Source organism: Scyliorhinus torazame, chromosome 14 (genome assembly GCF_047496885.1).
Source record: "Scyliorhinus torazame isolate Kashiwa2021f chromosome 14, sScyTor2.1, whole genome shotgun sequence".
In the NCBI taxonomy this organism is placed as follows: Eukaryota; Metazoa; Chordata; class Chondrichthyes; order Carcharhiniformes; family Scyliorhinidae; genus Scyliorhinus; species Scyliorhinus torazame.
In genome coordinates this window covers 189,970,437-189,987,827 of record NC_092720.1, presented here as the reverse complement: position 1 = coordinate 189,987,827, position 17,391 = coordinate 189,970,437, and positions in this window count along the sequence as shown.

The window sequence follows — 17,391 nt, the reverse complement described above, 5'->3', positions numbered from 1 at the left end:
GAGTGTTTGATGGGGACAGTGTAGAGGGAGCTTTACTCTGTATCTAACCCCGCGCTGTACCTGTCCTGGGAGTGTTTGATGGGGACAGTGTAGAGGGAGCTTTACTCTGTATCTAAGCCCGTGCTGTACCTGTCCTGGGAGTGTTTGATGGGGACAGTGTAGAGGGAGCTTTACTCTGTATCTAGCCCCGTGCTGTACCTGTCCTGAGCGTGTTTGATGGGGACAGTGCAGAGGGAGCTTTCCTCCGTATCTAACCCCGTGCTGTACCTGTCCTGGGAGTGTTTGATGGGACAGTGTAGAGGGAGCTTTACTCTGCATCTAACCCCATGCTGTACCTGTCCTGGGAGTGTTTGATGGGGACAGTGTAGCGGGAGCTTTCCTCTGCATCCAACCCCATGCTCTACCTGTCCTGGGAGTGTTTGATGGGGACAGTATAGAGGGAGCTTTACTCTGCATCTAACCCCGTGCTCTACCTGTCCTGGGAGTGGCGATGTGAGCAGTTATTCCACAATAGTTACACTCACATTAGCAGTGAGGGCATGCAGGCAGTCAGAGTTTATGCTGACCTCAGACACTGTGCTGCTTTAAATAGAACCATTGGTGTGAGTGAGCCTGGTGTTCCCATCCCGAATATCTCCTGTGAATTCACAAAGCCCAACCTTTGTTTTTAATATTTAATATAGAAACCCGATCTTGCATGTGCTGCGAGCTGTCCCTGAAATGGTATTAATGTTTAATAATTTAATAACTGTGTTCATCTCTCGGTGATAGCTGCTCATGCAGCCGGGGGAGAGGGGTGGGGGGGGGGGGGGGGACGTGCCCCAGCCATTCAGCAAGGAGACATGAGCAAATGGAGGAGGCAAAGAGGCACGGCTAAAGTGGACAGAGTGTTGGCTCTTCCGCATGGTTTTCCACCTCTTATTAACTGTTCTCCGTCACCATCTCTCTCTCTCCCCCGCCCTCCCCATCTCAGATATACTCAGTCTGCCTCTCCACTGCTCGCTCAGCGGAGATGTTAGGATCCTTGGAATACAGGCAAACGTCAGGGGAACATTCCAGGAAAGCATGAAGAGGGCGCTGAAAGTGTAATTGGATAACACCCGTCAAATACAGGTAAAAACACCAGCCATCAAGCACAGAAATAAATACACTTTCATGGACGGCGGATGAAGAGACATCGCTGTGAGAGAGACTGACCTAACACTGAGACAGACACAGACATAACACTGCGACAGATACAGACATAACACTGTGAGAGAGACTGACCTAACACTGAGACAGACACAGACATAACACTGAGACAGACATAACACTGAGACAGATACAGAAATAACACTGTGAGAGAGACTGACCTAACACTGAGACAGACACAGACATAACACTGAGACAGACACAGACATAACACTGAGACAGACACAGACATAACACTGAGACAGATACAGAAATAACACTGTGAGAGAGACTGACCTAACACTGAGACAGACACAGACATAACACTGTGAGAGAGACTGACCTAACACTGAGACAGACACAGACCTAACACTGAGACAGACACAGACATAACACTGAGACAGACACAGACATAACACTGAGACAGATACAGAAATAACACTGTGAGAGAGACTGACCTAACACTGAGATAGAGACAGACATAACACTGAGACAGACACAGGAATAACACTGTGGGAGAGACTGACTTAACACTGAGACAGACACAGACATAACACTGAGACAGATACAGAAATAACACTGTGGGAGAGACTGACCTAACACTGAGACAGAGACAGACATAACACTGAGACAGTTACAGAAATAACACTGAGAGAGAGACTGACCTAACACTGAGACAGACACAGACATATCACTGAGACAGATACTGAAATAACACTGTGGGAGAGACTGACCTAACACTGAGACAGACACAGACATAACACTGAGACAGATACAGAAATAACACTGTGAGAGAGACTGACCTAACACTGAGACAGACACAGACATAACACTGTGAGAGAGACTGACCTAACACTGAGACAGACACAGACCTAACACTGAGACAGACACAGACATAACACTGAGACAGACACAGACATAACACTGAGACAGATACAGAAATAACACTGTGAGAGAGACTGACCTAACACTGAGATAGAGACAGACATAACACTGAGACAGACACAGGAATAACACTGTGGGAGAGACTGACTTAACACTGAGACAGACACAGACATAACACTGAGACAGATACAGAAATAACACTGTGGGAGAGACTGACCTAACACTGAGACAGAGACAGACATAACACTGAGACAGTTACAGAAATAACACTGAGAGAGAGACTGACCTAACACTGAGACAGACACAGACATATCACTGAGACAGATACTGAAATAACACTGTGGGAGAGACTGACCTAACACTGAGACAGACACAGACATAACACTGAGACAGATACAGAAATAACACTGTGAGAGAGACTGACCTAACACTGAGACAGACACAGACATAACACTGAGACAGATACAGAAATAACACTGTGAGAGAGACTGACCTAACACTGAGACAGACACAGACATATCACTGAGACAGATACAGAAATAACGCTGTGAGAGAGACTGACCTAACACTGAGACAGACACAGACATAACACTGAGACAGATACAGAAATAACACTGTGGGAGAGACTGACCTAACACTGAGACAGAGACAGACATAACACTGAGACAGATACAGAAATAACACTGTGGGAGAGACTTATCTAAACACTGAGACAGAGACAGACATAACACTGAGACAGGTACAGAAATAACACTGTGGGAGAGACTGACCTAACACTGAGACAGACACAGACATAACACTGAGACAGACACAGACATAACACTGTGCGAGAGACTGAACTAATACTGAGACAGACACAGACATAACACTGAGACAGACACAGAAATAACACTGTGGGGGAGACTGACCTAACACTGAGACAGACACAGACATAACACTGAGACAGATACAGAAATAACACTGTGGGAGAGACTGAACTAACACTGAGACAGACACAGACATAACACTGAGACAGATACAGAAATAACACTGTGGGAGAGACTGACCTAACACTGAGCCAGAGACAGACATAACACTGAGACAGATACAGAAATAACACTGTGGGAGAGACTGACCTAACACTGAGACAGAGACAGACATAACACTGAGACAGATACAGAAATAACACTGTGGGAGAGACTGAATTAACACTGAGACAGACACAGACGTAACACTGAGACAGATACAGAAATAACACTGTGGGAGAGACTGACCTAACACTGAGACAGACACAGACATAACACTGAGACAGATACAGAAATAACACTGTGGGAGAGACTGACCTAACACTGAGATAGACACAGACATAACACTGAGGCAGATGCAGACATAACACTGTGGGGGAGACTGAACTAACACTGAGACAGACACAGACATAACACTGAGACAGGTACAGAAATAACACTGAGAGAGAGACTGACCTAACACTGAGACAGAGACAGACATAACACTGAGGCAGACACAGAAATAACACTGTGGGGGAGACTGAACTAACACTGAGACAGACACAGACATAACACTGAGACAGGTACAGAAATAACACTGTGGGAGAGACTGACCTAACACTGAGACAGAGACAGACTTAACACTGAGACAGACACAGACATAACACTGAGACAGATACAGAAATAACACTGAGAGAGAGAGACTGACCTAACACTGAGACAGACACAGACATATCACTGAGACAGATACAGACATAACACTGAGAGAGAGAGACTGACCTAACACTGAGACAGACAGAGACATTACACGGAGACAGATACTGAAATAACTCTGAGAGAGAGAGACAGACATAACTGCGCAGCACGGTAACACAGTGGTTAGCACAGTTGCTTCACAGCTCCAGGGTCCCAGATTCGATTCCCGGCTTGGGGCAGTGTCTGTGCAGAGTCTGCACGTTCTCCCCGTGTGTGCGTGGGTTTCCTCCGGGTGCTCCGGTTTCCACCCACAGTCCAATGATGTACAGGCTAGGTAGATTGGCCATGCTAAATTGCCCTTAATGCCCAAAATGTTGGAGCTGAAGTAGGGTGCTCTTTCCAAGAGCCACTGCAAACATGATGGGCCGAATGGCCTCCTTCTGCACTGTAGATTCTATGATAACACTGAGACAGATACAGGCATAGCACCAAGAGAGAGACAGAAATAACACTGATACAGATACAGACATAACTGTGAGACAGATACAGACATAACACCGAGAGAGACAGAAATAACACTGAGACAGATACAGACATAACTGTGAGACAGACATAACACTGAGCGAGAGACAGAAATAACCACTGAGACAGAGACAGATATAACACCGAGAGATAGACAGAAATAACACTGAGACAGATACAGACATAACTGTGAGACAGACATAACACTGAGAGAGAGACAGAAATAACCACTGAGACAGAGACAGATATAACACCGAGAGAGAGACAGAAATAACACTGAGACAGATACAGACATAACATCGAGAGAGACAGAAATAACTCTGGACAGTGAAAACAGCGCGAGAGGAGAGACAGCCGGGACAGTGAAAACAGCGCGGGAGGAGAGACAGCCGGGACAGTGAAAACAGCGCGGGAGGAGAGACAGCCGGGACAGTGAAAACAGCGCGGGAGGAGAGACAGCCGGGAAAGTGAAAACAGCGCGGGAGGAGAGAGAGCCGGGACAATGAAAACAGCGCAAGAGGAGAGACAGCCGGGACAGTGAAAACAGCGCGGGAGGAGAGACAGCCGGGACAGTGAAAACAGCGCGAGAGGAGAGACAGCCGGGACAGTGAAAACAGCGCGGGAGGAGAGACAGCCGGGACAGTGAAAACAGCGCGGGAGGAGAGCCAGCCGGGACAGTGAAAACAGCGCGAGAGGAGAGACAGCCGGGACAGTGAAAACAGCGCGGGAGGAGAGACAGCCGGGACAGTGAAAACAGCGCAAGAGGAGAGACAGCCGTGACAGTGAAAACAGCGCGGGAGGAGAGAGAGCCGGGGCAGTGAAAACAGCACGGGAGGAGAGAGAGCTGGCACAGTGAAAACAGCGCGAGAGGAGAGAGAGCCGGGACAGTGAAAACAGCGCGGGAGGAGAGACAGCCGGGACAGTGAAAACAGCGTGGGAGGAGAGACAGCCGGGACAGTGAAAACAGCGCGAGAGGAGAGAGAGCCGGGACATTGAAAACAGTGCGGGAGGAGAGACAGCCGGGACAGTGAAAACAGCGCGAGAGGAGAGAGAGCCGAGACAGTGAAAACAGCGCGGGAGGAGAGAGAGCCGGGACAGTGAAAACAGTGCGGGAGGAGAGACAGCCGGGACAGTGAAAACAGCGCGAGAGGAGAGACAGCCGGGACAGTGAAAACAGCGCGAGAGGAGAGAGAGCCGGGACATTGAAAACAGTGCGGGAGGAGAGACAGCCGGGACAGTGAAAACAGCGCGAGAGGAGAGAGAGCCGAGACAGTGAAAACAGCGCGAGAGGAGAGACAGCCGGGACAGTGAAAACAGCGCGGGAGGAGAGACAGCCGCGACAGTGAAAACAGCGCGGGAGGAGAGACAGCCGGGACAGTGAAAACAGCGCGAGAGGAGAGAGAGCCGAGACAGTGAAAACAGCGTGGGAGGAGAGACAGCCGGGACATTGAAAACAGTGCGGGAGGAGAGACAGCCGGGACAGTGAAAACAGCGCGAGAGGAGAGAGAGCCGGGACATTGAAAACAGTGCGGGAGGAGAGACAGCCGGGACAGTGAAAACAGCACGAGAGGAGAATGAGCCGAGACAGTGAAAACAGCACGGGAGGAGAGACAGCCGGGACAGTGAAAACAGCGCGAGAGGAGAGACAGCCGGGACAGTGAAAACAGCGCGAGAGGAGAGACAGCCGGGACAGTGAAAACAGCGCGAGAGGAGAGACAGCCGGGACAGTGAAAACAGCGCGGGAGGAGAGACAGCCGCGACAGTGAAAACAGCGCGGGAGGAGAGACAGCCGGGACAGTGAAAACAACGCGGGAGGAGAGAGAGCCGGGGCAGTGAAAACAGCACGGGAGGAGAGAGAGCCGGCACAGTGAAAACAGCGCGAGAGGAGAGGGAGCCGGGACAGTGAAAACAGCGCGGGAGGAGAGACAGCCGGGACAGTGAAAACAGCGCGGGAGGAGAGAAAGCCGGGACAGTGAAAACAGCGCGAGAGGAGAGACAGCCGGGACAGTGAAACAGCGCGGGAGGAGAGACAGCTGGGACAGTGAAAACAGCGAGAGGAGAGACAGCCGGGTCAGTGAAAACAGCGCGGGAGGAGAGACAGCCGGGACAGTGAAAACAGCGCGAGAGGAGAGCGAGCCGGGACAGTGAAAACAGCGCGGGAGGAGAGAGAGCCGGGACAGTGAAAACAGCACGGGAGGAGAGACAGCTGGGACAGTGAAAACAGCGCGGGAGGAGAGACAGCCGGCACAGTGAAAACAGCGCGGGAGGAGAGACAGCCGGGACAGTGAAAACAGCGCCAGAGGAGAGCGAGCCGGGACAGTGAAAACAGCGCGGGGGGGAGAGACAGCCGGGACAGTGAAAACAGCGCGAGAGGAGAGCGAGCCGGGACAGTGAAAACAGCGCGGGGGGCAGAGACAGCCGGGACAGTGAAAACAGCGCGGGAGGAGAGACAGCCGGGACAGTGAAAACAGCGCGGGGGGGAGAGACAGCTGGGACAGTGAAAACAGCGCAAGAGGAGAGACAGCCGGGACAGTGAAAACAGCGCAAGAGGAGAGCGAGCCGGGACAGTGAAAACAGCGCAAGAGGAGAGACAGCCGGGACAGTGAAAACAGCGCGGGAGGAGAGACAGCCGGGACAGTGAAAACAGCGCGAGAGGAGAGACAGCCGGGACAGTGAAAACAGCGCGGGAGAAGAGACAGCCGGGACAGTGAAAACAGCGTGGGAGGAGAGCCAGCCGGGACAGTGAAAACAGCGCGAGAGGAGAGACAGCCGGGACAGTGAAAACAGCGCGGGAGGAGAGACAGCCGGGACAGTGAAAACAGCGCAAGAGGAGAGACAGCCGTGACAGTGAAAACAGCGCGGGAAGAGAGAGAGCCGGGGCAGTGAAAACAGCACGGGAGGAGAGAGAGCTGGCACAGTGAAAACAGCGCGAGAGGAGAGAGAGCCGGGACAGTGAAAACAGCGCGGGAGGAGAGACAGCCGGGACAGTGAAAACAGCGCGAGAGGAGAGACAGCCGGGACAGTGAAAACAGCGCGGGGGGGAGAGACAGCCGGGACAGTGAAAACAGCGCGGGAGGAGAGACAGCCGGGACAGTGAAAACAGCGTGGGAGGAGAGACAGCCGGGACAGTGAAAACAGCACGGGAGGAGAGAGAGCCGAGACAGTGAAAACAGCGCGAGAGGAGAGAGAGCCGGGACAGTGAAAACAGCGCGAGAGGAGAGAGAGCCGAGACAGTGAAAACAGCGTGGGAGGAGAGACAGCCGGGACAGTGAAAACAGCGCGAGAGGAGAGAGAGCCGGGACATTGAAAACAGCGCGGGAGGAGAGACAGCCGGGACAGTGAAAACAGCGCGAGAGGAGAGAGAGCCGAGACAGTGAAAACAGCGCGAGAGGAGAGACAGCCGGGACAGTGAAAACAGCGCGGGAGGAGAGACAGCCGCGACAGTGAAAACAGCGCGGGAGGAGAGACAGCCGGGACAGTGAAAACAACGCGGGAGGAGAGAGAGCCGGGGCAGTGAAAACAGCACGGGAGGAGAGAGAGCTGCCACAGTGAAAACAGCGCGAGAGGAGAGGGAGCCGGGACAGTGAAAACAGCGCGGGAGGAGAGACAGCCGGGACAGTGAAAACAGCGCAAGAGGAGAGACAGCCGTGACAGTGAAAACAGCGCGGGAGGAGAGAGAGCCGGGGCAGTGAAAACAGCGCGGGAGGAGAGAGAGCCGGCACAGTGAAAACAGCGCGAGAGGAGAGGGAGCCGGGACAGTGAAAACAGCGCGGGAGGAGAGACAGCCGGGACAGTGAAAACATCGCGAGAGGAGAGAAAGCCGGGACAGTGAAAACAGCGCGAGAGGAGAGACAGCCGGGACAGTGAAAACAGCGCGGGAGGAGAGACAGCTGGGACAGTGAAAACAGCGAGAGGAGAGACAGCCGGGTCAGTGAAAACAGCGCGGGAGGAGAGACAGCCGGGACAGTGAAAACAGCGCGAGAGGAGAGCGAGCCGGGACAGTGAAAACAGCGCGGGAGGAGAGAGAGCCGGGACAGTGAAAACAGCACGGGAGGAGAGACAGCTGGGACAGTGAAAACAGCGCGAGAGGAGAGACAGCCGGCACAGTGAAAACAGCGCGGGAGGAGAGACAGCCGGGACAGTGAAAACAGCGCCAGAGGAGAGCGAGCCGGGACAGTGAAAACAGCGCGGGGGGAGAGACAGCCGGGACAGTGAAAACAGCGCGAGAGGAGAGCGAGCCGGGACAGTGAAAACAGCGCGGGGGGGAGAGACAGCCGGGACAGTGAAAACAGCGCAAGAGGAGAGACAGCCGGGACAGTGAAAACAGCGCAAGAGGAGAGCGAGCCGGGACAGTGAAAACAGCGCGGGAGGAGAGACAGCCGGGACAGTGAAAACAGCGCGGGAGGAGAGACAGCCGGGACAGTCAAAACAGCGCGGGAGGAGTGACAGCCGGGACAGTGAAAACAGCGCGGGAGGAGAGACAGCGGGGAGAGTGAAAACAGCGCGGGAGGAGAGACAGCCGGGACAGTGAAAACAGCGCGGGAGGAGAGAGAGCCGCGACAGTGAAAACAGCGCGGGAGGAGAGACAGCCGGGACAGTGAAAACAGCGCCAGAGGAGAGCGAGCCGGGACAGTGAAAACAGCGCGGGGGGAGAGACAGCCGGGACAGTGAAAACAGCGCGAGAGGAGAGCGAGCCGGGACAGTGAAAACAGCGCGGGGGGGAGAGACAGCCGGGACAGTGAAAACAGCGCGGGAGGAGAGACAGCCGGGACAGTGAAAACAGCGCGGGGGGGAGAGACAGACGGGACAGTGAAAACAGCGCAAGAGGAGAGACAGCCGGGACAGTGAAAACAGCGCAAGAGGAGAGCGAGCCGGGACAGTGAAAACAGCGCGGGAGGAGAGACAGCCGGGACAGTGAAAACAGCGCGGGAGGAGAGACAGCCGGGACAGTCAAAACAGCGCGGGAGGAGTGACAGCCGGGACAGTGAAAACAGCGCGGGAGGAGAGACAGCGGGGAGAGTGAAAACAGCGCGGGAGGAGAGACAGCCGGGACAGTGAAAACAGCGCGGGAGGAGAGACAGCCGGGACAGTGAAAACAGCACGAGAGGAGAGACATCTGGGACAGTGAAAACAGCGCGGGAGGAGAGAGAGCCGGGACAGTGAAAACAGCGCGGGAGGAGAGCCAGCCGGGACAGTGAAAACAGCGCGGGAGGAGAGACAGCCGGGACAGTGAAAACAGCGCGGGGGGGAGAGACAGCTGGGACAGTGAAAACAGCGCGGGAGGAGAGACAGCCGGGACAGTGAAAACAGCGCGGGAGGAGAGAGAGCCGGGACAGTGAAAACAGCACGAGAGGAGAGACAGCTGGGACAGTGAAAACAGCGCGGGAGGAGAGAGAGCCGGGACAGTGAAAACAGCGCGGGAGGAGAGCCAGCCGGGACAGTGAAAACAGCGCGGGAGAAGAGACAGCCGGGACAGTGAAAACAGCGCGGGGGGGAGAGACAGCCGGGACAGTGAAAACAGCGCGAGAGGAGAGCGAGCCGGGACAGTGAAAACAGCGCGAGAGGAGAGACAGCCGGGACAGTGAAAACAGCGCGGGAGGAGAGAGAGCCGGGACAGTGAAAACAGCGCGGGAGGAGAGACAGCCGGGACAGTGAAAACAGCGCGGGAGGAGAGCCAGCCGGGACAGTGAAAACAGCGCGGGAGGAGGGACAGCCGGGACAGTGAAAACAGCGCGGGAGGAGAGACAGCCGGGACAGTGAAAACAGCGCGGGGGGGAGAGACAGCCGGGACAGTGAAAACAGCGCGAGAGGAGAGCGAGCCGGGACAGTGAAAACAGCGCGGGAGGAGAGACAGCGGGGAGAGTGAAAACAGCGCGGTAGGAGAGACAGCCGGGACAGTGAAAACAGCGCGGGAGGAGAGACAGCCGCGACAGTGAAAACAGCGCGGGAGGAGAGACAGCCGGGACAGTGAAAACAGCGCGGGAGGAGAGACAGCCGGGACAGTGAAAACAGCGCGGGAGGAGAGACAGCCGGGACAGTGAAAACAGCGCGGGAGGAGAGAGAGCCGGGACAGTGAAAAGAGCGCGGGGGGGAGAGACAGCCGGGACAGTGAAAACAGCGCGGGAGGAGAGAGAGCCGGGACAGCGAAAACAGCACGGGAGGAGAGACAGCCGGGACAGTGAAAACAGCGCGGGAGGAGAGACAGCCGGGACAGTGAAAACAGCGCGGGAGGAGAGACAGCCGGGACAGTGAAAACAGCGCGGGAGGAGAGACAGCCGGGACAGTCAAAACAGCGCGGGAGGAGTGACAGCCGGGACAGTGAAAACAGCGCGGTAGGAGAGACAGCCGGGACAGTGAAAACAGCGCGGGAGGAGAGCCAGCCGGGACAGTGAAAACAGCGCGGGAGGAGAGCCAGCCAGGACAGTGAAAACAGCGCGGGAGGAGAGACAGCGGGGAGAGTGAAAACAGCGCGGGAGGAGAGACAGCCGGGACAGTGAAAACAGCGCGGGAGGAGAGACAGCCGGGACAGTGAAAACAGCGCGGGAGGAGAGACAGCCGGGACAGTGAAAACAGCGCGGCAGGAGAGACAGCCGGGACACGGAAAATAGCGCAAGAGGAGAGCGAGCCGGGACAGTGAAAACAGCGCGAGGGGAGAGACAGCCTGGACAGTAAAAACAGCGCGAGAGGAGAGAGAGCCGAGACAGTGAAAACAGCGCGGGAGGAGAGACAGCCGGGACAGTGAAAACAGCGCGAGGGGAGAGAGAGCCGGGACAGTGAAAACAGCGCGGGAGGAGAGACAGCCGGGACAGTGAAAACAGCGCGGGAGGAGAGACAGCCGGGACAGTGAAAACAGCGCGGGAGGAGAGACAGCCGGGACAGTGAAAACAGCGCGGGAGGAGAGACAGCCGGGACAGTGAAAACAGCGCGGGAGGAGAGACAGCCGGGACAGTGAATACAGCGCGGGAGGAGAGAGAGCCGGGACAGTGAAAACAGCACGGGAGGAGAGACAGCCGGGACAGTAAAAACTGCGCGGGAGGAGAGACAGCCGGGACAGTGAAAACAGCGCGGGAGGAGAGACAGCCGGGACAGTGAAAACAGCGCGGGAGGAGAGACAGCCGGGACAGTGAAAACAGCGCGGGAGGAGAGACAGCCGGGACAGTGAAAACAGCGCGAGAGGAGAGACAGCCGGGACAGTGAAAACAGCGCGAGGGGAGAGACAGCCGGGAGAGTGAAAACAGCGCGAGTGGAGAGAGAGCCGGGACAGTGAAAACAGCACGGGAGGAGAGCCAGCCGGGACAGTGAAAACAGCGCGAGAGGAGAGACAGCCGGGACAGTGAAAACAGCGCGGGGGGGAGAGACAGACGGGACAGTGAAAACAGCGCGGGAGGAGAGACAGCCGGGACAGTGAAAACAGCGCAAGAGGAGAGACAGCCGTGACAGTGAAAACAGCGCGGGAGGAGAGAGAGCCGGGGCAGTGAAAACAGCACGGGAGGAGAGAGAGCTGGCACAGTGAAAACAGCGCGAGAGGAGAGAGAGCCGGGACAGTGAAAACAGCGCGGGAGGAGAGACAGCCGGGACAGTGAAAACAGCGCGAGAGGAGAGACAGCCGGGACATTGAAAACAGCGCGAGAGGAGAGAGAGCCGGGAAAGTGAAAACAGCGCGAGAGGAGAGAGAGCCGAGACAGTGAAAACAGCGTGGGAGGAGAGACAGCCGGGACAGTGAAAACAGCGCGAGAGGAGAGACAGCCGGGACAGTGAAAACAGCGCGGGAGGAGAGAGAGCCGAGACAGTGAAAACAGCGCGGGAGGAGAGACAGCCGGGACAGTGAAAACAGCGCGGGAGGAGAGCCAGCCGGGACAGTGAAAACAGCGCGAGAGGAGAGACAGCCGGGACAGTGAAAACAGCGCGGGAGGAGAGACAGCCGCGACAGTGAAAACAGCGCGAGAGGAGAGAGAGCCGAGACAGTGAAAACAGCGCGGGAGGAGAGACAGCCGGGACAGTGAAAACAGCGCGGGAGGAGAGACAGCCGCGACAGTAAAAACAGCGCGGGAGGAGAGACAGCCGGGACAGTGAAAACAGCGCGGGAGGAGAGAGAGCCGAGACAGTGAAAACAGCGCGGGAGGAGAGACAGCCGGGACAGTGAAAACAGCGTGGGAGGAGAGACAGCCGGGACATTGAAAACAGTGCGGGAGGAGAGACAGCCGGGACAGTGAAAACAGCGCGAGAGGAGAGAGAGCCGGGACATTGAAAACAGTGCGGGAGGAGAGACAGCCGGGACAGTGAAAACAGCACGAGAGGAGAGAGAGCCGAGACAGTGAAAACAGCGCGAGAGGAGAGAGAGCCGAGACAGTGAAAACAGCGTGGGAGGAGAGACAGCCGGGACATTGAAAACAGTGCGGGAGGAGAGACAGCCGGGACAGTGAAAACAGCGCGAGAGGAGAGAGAGCCGGGACATTGAAAACAGCGCGGGAGGAGAGACAGCCGGGACAGTGAAAACAGCACGAGAGGAGAGAGAGCCGAGACAGTGAAAACAGCACGAGAGGAGAGACAGCCGCGACAGTGAAAACAGCGCGGGAGGAGAGACAGCCGGGACAGTGAAAACAACGCGGGAGGAGAGAGAGCCGGGGCAGTGAAAACAGCACGGGAGGAGAGAGAGCTGCCACAGTGAAAACAGCGCGAGGGGAGAGACAGCCGGGACAGTGAAAACAACGCGGGAGGAGAGAGAGCCGGGGCAGTGAAAACAGCACGGGAGGAGAGAGAGCTGCCACAGTGAAAACAGCGCGAGAGGAGAGGGAGCCGGGACAGTGAAAACAGCGCGGGAGGAGAGACAGCCGGGACAGTGAAAACAACGCGGGAGGAGAGAGAGCCGGGGCAGTGAAAACAGCACGGGAGGAGAGAGAGCTGCCACAGTGAAAACAGCGCGAGAGGAGAGGGAGCCGGGACAGTGAAAACAGCGCGGGAGGAGAGACAGCCGGGACAGTGAAAACAGAGCAAGAGGAGAGACAGCCGTGACAGTGAAAACAGCGCGGGAGGAGAGAGAGCCGGGGCAGTGAAAACAGCGCGGGAGGAGAGACAGCCGGGACAGGGAAAACAGCGCGGGAGGAGAGAGAGCCGGCACAGTGAAAACAGCGCGAGAGGAGAGGGAGCCGGGACAGTGAAAACAGGGCGGGAGGAGAGAGAGCCGGGACAGTGAAAACATCGCGAGAGGAGAGAAAGCCGGGACAGTGAAAACAGCGCGAGAGGAGAGACAGCCGGGACAGTGAAACAGCGCGGGAGGAGAGACAGCTGGGACAGTGAAAACAGCGAGAGGAGAGACAGCCGGGTCAGTGAAAACAGCGCGGGAGGAGAGACAGCCGGGACAGTGAAAACAGCGCGAGAGGAGAGCGAGCCGGGACAGTGAAAACAGCGCGGGAGGAGAGAGAGCCGGGACAGTGAAAACAGCACGGGAGGAGAGACAGCTGGGACAGTGAAAACAGCGCGAGAGGAGAGACAGCAGGCACAGTGAAAACAGCGCGGGAGGAGAGACAGCCGGGACAGTGAAAACAGCGCCAGAGGAGAGCGAGCCGGGACAGTGAAAACAGCGCGGGGGGGAGAGACAGCCGGGACAGTGAAAACAGCGTGAGAGGAGAGCGAGCCGGGACAGTGAAAACAGCGCGGGGGGCAGAGACAGCCGGGACAGTGAAAACAGCGCGGGAGGAGAGACAGCCGGGACAGTGAAAACAGCGCGGGGGGGAGAGACAGCTGGGACAGTGAAAACAGCGCAAGAGGAGAGACAGCCGGGACAGTGAAAACAGCGCAAGAGGAGAGCGAGCCGGGACAGTGAAAACAGCGCAAGAGGAGAGACAGCCGGGACAGTGAAAACAGCGCGGGAGGAGAGACAGCCGGGACAGTGAAAACAGCACGGGAGGAGAGAGAGCTGCCACAGTGAAAACAGCGCGGGAGGAGAGAGAGCCGGGACAGTGAAAACAGCGCGGGAGGAGAGACAGCCGGGACAGTGAAAACAACGCGGGAGGAGAGAGAGCCGGGGCAGTGAAAACAGCACGGGAGGAGAGAGAGCTGCCACAGTGAAAACAGCGCGAGAGGAGAGGGAGCCGGGACAGTGAAAACAGCGCGGGAGGAGAGACAGCCGGGACAGTGAAAACAGAGCAAGAGGAGAGACAGCCGTGACAGTGAAAACAGCGCGGGAGGAGAGAGAGCCGGGGCAGTGAAAACAGCGCGGGAGGAGAGACAGCCGGGACAGGGAAAACAGCGCGGGAGGAGAGAGAGCCGGCACAGTGAAAACAGCGCGAGAGGAGAGGGAGCCGGGACAGTGAAAACAGCGCGGGAGGAGAGACAGCCGGGACAGTGAAAACATCGCGAGAGGAGAGAAAGCCGGGACAGTGAAAACAGCGCGAGAGGAGAGACAGCCGGGACAGTGAAACAGCGCGGGAGGAGAGACAGCTGGGACAGTGAAAACAGCGAGAGGAGAGACAGCCGGGTCAGTGAAAACAGCGCGGGAGGAGAGACAGCCGGGACAGTGAAAACAGCGCGAGAGGAGAGCGAGCCGGGACAGTGAAAACAGCGCGGGAGGAGAGAGAGCCGGGACAGTGAAAACAGCACGGGAGGAGAGACAGCTGGGACAGTGAAAACAGCGCGAGAGGAGAGACAGCAGGCACAGTGAAAACAGCGCGGGAGGAGAGACAGCCGGGACAGTGAAAACAGCGCCAGAGGAGAGCGAGCCGGGACAGTGAAAACAGCGCGGGGGGGAGAGACAGCCGGGACAGTGAAAACAGCGCGAGAGGAGAGCGAGCCGGGACAGTGAAAACAGCGCGGGGGGCAGAGACAGCCGGGACAGTGAAAACAGCGCGGGAGGAGAGACAGCCGGGACAGTGAAAACAGCGCGGGGGGGAGAGACAGCTGGGACAGTGAAAACAGCGCAAGAGCAGAGACAGCCGGGACAGTGAAAACAGCGCAAGAGGAGAGCGAGCCGGGACAGTGAAAACAGCGCAAGAGGAGAGACAGCCGGGACAGTGAAAACAGCGCGGGAGGAGAGACAGCCGGGACAGTGAAAACAGCGCGAGAGGAGAGACAGCCGGGACAGTGAAAACAGCGCGGGAGAAGAGACAGCCGGGACAGTGAAAACAGCGTGGGAGGAGAGCCAGCCGGGACAGTGAAAACAGCGCGAGAGGAGAGACAGCCGGGACAGTGAAAACAGCGCGGGAGGAGAGACAGCCGGGACAGTGAAAACAGCGCAAGAGGAGAGACAGCCGTGACAGTGAAAACAGCGCGGGAAGAGAGAGAGCCGGGGCAGTGAAAACAGCACGGGAGGAGAGAGAGCTGGCACAGTGAAAACAGCGCGAGAGGAGAGAGAGCCGGGACAGTGAAAACAGCGCGGGAGGAGAGACAGCCGGGACAGTGAAAACAGCGCGAAAGGAGAGACAGCCGGGACATTGAAAACAGCGCGAGAGGAGAGAGAGCCGGGACAGTGAAAACAGCGCGAGAGGAGAGAGAGCCGAGACAGTGAAAACAGCGTGGGAGGAGAGACAGCCGGGACAGTGAAAACAGCGCGAGAGGAGAGAGAGCCGGGACATTGAAAACAGCGCGGGAGGAGAGACAGCCGGGACAGTGAAAACAGCGCGAGAGGAGAGAGAGCCGAGACAGTGAAAACAGCGCGAGAGGAGAGACAGCCGGGACAGTGAAAACAGCGCGGGAGGAGAGACAGCCGGGACAGTGAAAACAGCGCGGGAGGAGAGACAGCCGGGACAGTGAAAACAACGCGGGAGGAGAGAGAGCCGGGGCAGTGAAAACAGCACGGGAGGAGAGAGAGCTGCCACAGTGAAAACAGCGCGAGAGGGGAGACAGCCGGGACAGTGAAAACAGCGCGGGAGGAGAGAGAGCCGGGACAGTGAAAACAGCGCAAGAGGAGAGACAGCCGTGACAGTGAAAACAGCGCGGGAGGAGAGAGAGCCGGGGCAGTGAAAACAGCGCGGGAGGAGAGAGAGCCGGCACAGTGAAAACAGCGCGAGAGGAGAGGGAGCCGGGACAGTGAAAACAGCGCGGGAGGAGAGACAGCCGGGACAGTGAAAACATCGCGAGAGGAGAGAAAGCCGGGACAGTGAAAACAGCGCGAGAGGAGAGACAGCCGGGACAGTGAAAACAGCGCGGGAGGAGAGACAGCTGGGACAGTGAAAACAGCGAGAGGAGAGACAGCCGGGTCAGTGAAAACAGCGCGGGAGGAGAGACAGCCGGGACAGTGAAAACAGCGCGAGAGGAGAGCGAGCCGGGACAGTGAAAACAGCGCGGGAGGAGAGAGAGCCGGGACAGTGAAAACAGCACGGGAGGAGAGACAGCTGGGACAGTGAAAACAGCGCGAGAGGAGAGAGAGCCGTCACAGTGAAAACAGCGCGGGAGGAGAGACAGCCGGGACAGTGAAAACAGCGCCAGAGGAGAGCGAGCCGGGACAGTGAAAACAGCGCGGGGGGGAGAGACAGCCGGGACAGTGAAAACAGCGCGAGAGGAGAGCGAGCCGGGACAGTGAAAACAGCGCGGGGGGGAGAGACAGCCGGGACAGTGAAAACAGCGCAAGAGGAGAGACAGCCGGGACAGTGAAAACAGCGCAAGAGGAGAGCGAGCCGGGACAGTGAAAACAGCGCGGGAGGAGAGACAGCCGGGACAGTGAAAACAGCGCGGGAGGAGAGACAGCCGGGACAGTCAAAACAGCGCGGGAGGAGTGACAGCCGGGACAGTGAAAACAGCGCGGGAGGAGAGACAGCGGGGAGAGTGAAAACAGCGCGGGAGGAGAGACAGCCGGGACAGTGAAAACAGCGCGGGAGGAGAGAGAGCCGCGACAGTGAAAACAGCGCGGGAGGAGAGACAGCCGGGACAGTGAAAACAGCGCCAGAGGAGAGCGAGCCGGGACAGTGAAAACAGCGCGGGGGGGGAGAGACAGCCGGGACAGTGAAAACAGCGCGAGAGGAGAGCGAGCCGGGACAGTGAAAACAGCGCGGGGGGGAGAGACAGCCGGGACAGTGAAAACAGCGCGGGAGGAGAGACAGCCGGGACAGTGAAAACAGCGCGGGGGGGAGAGACAGACGGGACAGTGAAAACAGCGCAAGAGGAGAGACAGCCGGGACAGTGAAAACAGCGCAAGAGGAGA